This window comes from Lucilia cuprina, chromosome 2 (genome assembly GCF_022045245.1).
Source record: "Lucilia cuprina isolate Lc7/37 chromosome 2, ASM2204524v1, whole genome shotgun sequence".
In the NCBI taxonomy this organism is placed as follows: Eukaryota; Metazoa; Arthropoda; class Insecta; order Diptera; family Calliphoridae; genus Lucilia; species Lucilia cuprina.
The window spans coordinates 16233995-16238659 of record NC_060950.1 but is presented as its reverse complement, the minus strand read 5'-3'; the positions used below and the strand labels follow the sequence as shown (position 1 = coordinate 16238659).

The window sequence follows — 4665 nt, the reverse complement described above, 5'->3', positions numbered from 1 at the left end:
AGATAGATAGATAGATAGATAGATAGATAGATAGATAGATAGATAGAAGGTGAATCTTTTACCTCCTTTTGAAATGATTTTTACTGAATTCCAAACGAGCGAAAAAAACTTTGGAGTTGATTAAAAAATGCGTGTATTTTATTATTTGAGTCAAATTGGTTGTGTAAGACTACAATTACACTTTTAATAACTTCGAACATAAAAACTACTTCCTAAGAATGACTTCAGATGTAGTGAAATTAAAATCAAATAAAAAGGATATCCTTCGTACGACAAGCCTGTGTTAAATTCATAAGGTCTTCATTTCAGTACTTCCATTGAGTAAATTCTACTTGTTTTTCACGTTGAAAGTTCTTTTTTTGCTGGGTTTCTTTCTAAAAATTTTTTTATTAAAACAATTTCATTTATACCTTAAATATGTTAAAAAAAAAACAATCAGTTGAGTCATTAGAGTGGACATATATTTTCTCTAATTACTCTTTTCCTCATTTGATTGACAACAGGTGTTCTTTTGAAGATGAAAAAAAAACAAGAAATTACAAAACAATTACTTTATAAACTTTTAATAACTTTTAACATTTAATTTACAAAAGAATTTTAAAAACTTCATTATAATTACAAAATAGTCAGACTTTCTAAAACAAACATATATTTTTTATATTTTTTATTTATAATTCATATCAAGTCAATCTCATTTAAACAGACATTCAATTCATTTCCTAGAGTTGTTGTTCGTTTTTTTAACGCAAAACATTTAAAATTGTCTTTAATTGTTATTTGTGGAATTAATATAGTTTTCTTAAGTTTAATGAATAATTCTTTCTTAGAAACCTAATAAATTATAAACATACAAAAAATGTCTATATCATAGTATATGGCGACATACTGTCTGTTTGGATGAAAAAAAGTTGTTTTTTTCTTTCCCCCTTTCAAAATTTAACTAGAAATCATTAATTACATTGGGTCAGCAGTTTTAAGAAAGAAAAAAAAACAAGAATTTTAAATTAGAAAAAGAAAGAATTAAAAATAGACAAACCATAATTAAATTAGTTATTGGTGACAATGAAAGTCTAGTTTATTACAAACAATTAAACAAAAATTATAATCGTTTGTAGATTCAAAATTAAAATCGACTATTTGAAGGTAAGGGAGTTCCAATATGAAAAATATGGTCCTTCGCTTCGATGTTATTTTGAATTTATAGCAGATTGTTAGGTGTTAATAGTTAGTACCTCCTTTAACTATGCTACACTTTTTTAATATGAATAATTTACTTTTTCTACTACCTATAGCGGCAAGTTTTTGATATTTTTTCCTAATTTGCAACATTGTTTTCTAAACTAGCTTTAAACCTATAACAATTTGCAACGACTCAAGCTCCATAAAATTTTTCAACGAAATTTTAATTACACAAACGAGCCGTCTTTAAAATAAAATGACGATAATTTTTCAATTTTCTTTGACCTTGTCATCGTGTTGTAGTACCACAGTTCAATGATTCTTAGAGAAATTGAGAAAAAAACTATATATTTACAACTAAATATTGCAACACGTGTTGCATGTAATAATAATAAATTGTTAGAAAAAAATATAAAAATGAAATACATAAATGTCAAACTTAAAATGTGCAAAAAATGGCAGAATTAAAAAAATACAGAAAAACTTTATAATTCTGAGAAAACTTTACAGTTTCATGTGAATAAATATCATGACAAATATATTCCCATCAAATAATAAAATTTAATAGTGGAAAAATTAATAAAAAAAATGAAATAATATTCATAATAACGATCTAATAATAACAAGTTATTATGACAAATATAAATGTCAATGTTTAATAAAAACAAAATTGTATAAAGAAACAGTGTTTGCTTTGGGAGAGGAAAATAATTTTGAGAGAATTCATTTTAAAATGAAAATCAAACTGATCATAGATCAGTTTTAACACATTGACATCAGAAAAACTTTTACTTCTATCTCGAGATCTCTCTATGATTCTCACATTCCTTATGTGAAAAATGGCGAATGCTTAAAATGAAAATTAAGCTGATCTTTCAATGGTTGATCAACTGCCAAAAGATCTTCCAAATACGCTTAAAAGTAAGGAAATAAGCATGGAAAATTCGGTATCCCACCGAGCCCCTAAACTATTTCTCTTGTATGCGATCTTGGACATCACCTGGAAACATATCGAGAGCATCAGTTTAATGCTCTAACTAAATTATCGCACCATAACGTTTCCACTCATACATAGATCAGTTTTAACACATTGACATCAGCGAAACTTTTACTTCAATCTCGAGATCTCTCTATGATTCTCACATGCCTTCTGTTAAAAATGGCGAATGTTTAAAATGAAAATCAAACTGATCTTTTAACGGTTGATCAACTGCCGAAAGATCTTCCAAATATGCTTAAAAGTAAGGAAAAGAGCATGAATCTTTTTCTCTTCCATGCGATCTTACCGATCAACTAGAAACATATCGATAACATCAGTTTTAACTTTAACTTATTGACATCAGAAAAACTTTTACTTCAATCCCCGTCAATGATTCTCAATTCCTTTTGTGAAATTTTTTTAACACTTTGAATCCATAATAAGCTCTTTAAATAAGAGTTGGCCTCAATAAAGAGTTGAAATTCTGGTGAAATTTTCTCCCACTAAATGACTTGGAAGATGTTATAATACAGTTAGGGGTCACCGCCTTAAATGCGAAGTGATCCTTAGTCCCTTAGTCGACGATCACAACTAAATCTATATTAATCGATAGTTTTACTCAAGAGAATAAATATTTGATTTGATTTCATGTGTGTATCGATCTTGATGCATTCGGTAAGTCTCTTGCTTTTAAACGTCATATGATCGCCAGAAGAAAAATGTTCATAATAGAAAAGTTTTTGTCAGTCAGGTATAACTTATGTATACCGGTTTCGAAACGTCATATGATCGGTAGAAAGTTGTTTATAAAAGAACAATTTTTGTCAATGAAAGAACAACTAAGAGACATTTGACACCTTGAATATCTTTTGTTCAAGGAACATTTACTTATGTAGATCAGTTTATATTTTCAAATATCCGTTTTACGAGTCTGTTTATAAAAAGCGAAACGAACCAATTACCTACACTTAGCTGCTTCGTTCTTAAGACATCGGAAGAAACCTATAAACTTTTCCTCCAACTCCTCCAACTGAATGAATGAGAGATAAATCTTATAAACTAACTGATCATATAACTCAAAAGTAGAACATTAACGCGAATTTTCATCAATAAAATAACTGATGACTTTTCACTTACTGGTTAACTACTGTAATGGTCCTTCGAGCCCATGCTAAGTATATTATCAATAAATATTAATCTCATCAATGTTAAGATACTTATGAATCCAGTCCTCGTTACATCCTGATCGCAATTGACACATCTTTTTATAATATTCCTCAGATTTAAAGCGAATCTCAATCTCGAATGAACTGCTGACTTTTTACTTACTTTACAGATGTAATGGTCCTTCGTGTCATTTATTTCGATCTTTAGGTATATTGCCAATGAATATTTAACTGATCGATGTTAAATTTTCTAAATACTGATCGTAATATTGCCATGGAAGATTTATTATAATATATCTGTTATAGTATATAAATAAAACCCATTTCACTTTGATGTTCAGGTTCCAATAAGCACCTATGATCGTTCAAATAATGTTCAGAGGAATAATTTTTCTAAAAAATGAAACAATATATAAATACAAATCTTTAAAATAATTTCTATAAATACCCCTACCCTTTTAATAAAGATTTTTTTATCATTCAAAAAATATTTTCCTTTGAATCATTTATAAATATTTATCGTATGATTTAACTATTAACACGAAATATATTTTCAAAATTCCAAGAAAATTCCTTACAAATACTATAAACAAAAAAAATTAATGAATGAATGAAAATAATGACTGACAGAATGAGTGTGTGGAAAAAAGAAAAGAAAACCTTAGAAAATTATTTAATACAACATAGTTACTTGGTCATAACTTTTCTTTTATGGTTTTTATATAGTTGGTTTTTCTTTAAGTTAAAGAAAAATTGCACTATTTTTAATTTTTTTTTATTTAAACTAAAGAAAAAATAACAACATTGTATGGTTTCCATAGTTACTTTCAATTCAATACTATAGATACAATGTTGTGTTTACTATTTCGAACACGAACCCACGTTCCAAACATAGTTATACTTACTACAAGAATTACGCGAGCATTCTATTTTAGGTGGGTTACTATTACTCGACTTCCATACCCATCATTATAAAAATATTGGTGGTAGATTTTGATGGCTATGAAACGTTACAGTGTTGTAGCTGTCAGTTAAAGCTAACAAAAATTACAAGAAAAAAATTGCAAAGAATCAAATAGTCGAAGCAAATGAACCCATAAAAGCCACAACCATTGTAAGTTTTTCATGTACGACAATTGTTGTGTTCTTTTTTTTGGCAGGGATTTAAAGGAATGACATCGGAATTGGTCAGAATTTGAACTTGTGTTAAAAAGTTTTAAAATATAGAGATAGAGATAGATAGATAAATAGATAAATAGATAAATAGATAAATAGATAAATAGATAAATAGATAAATAGATAAATAGATAAATAGATAAATAGATAAATAGATAAATAGAT

At 27.4% G+C, this 4665-nt stretch overlaps 1 protein-coding gene across 9 annotated transcripts in view; it reads right to left on the bottom strand.

Moving 5' to 3' along the window:
* The window catches only part of LOC111677555 (protein bunched, class 2/F/G isoform), a 271155-nt gene that overhangs the window by 170847 nt on the left and 95643 nt on the right, over positions 1-4665 (bottom strand). The window lies entirely within an intron of this gene.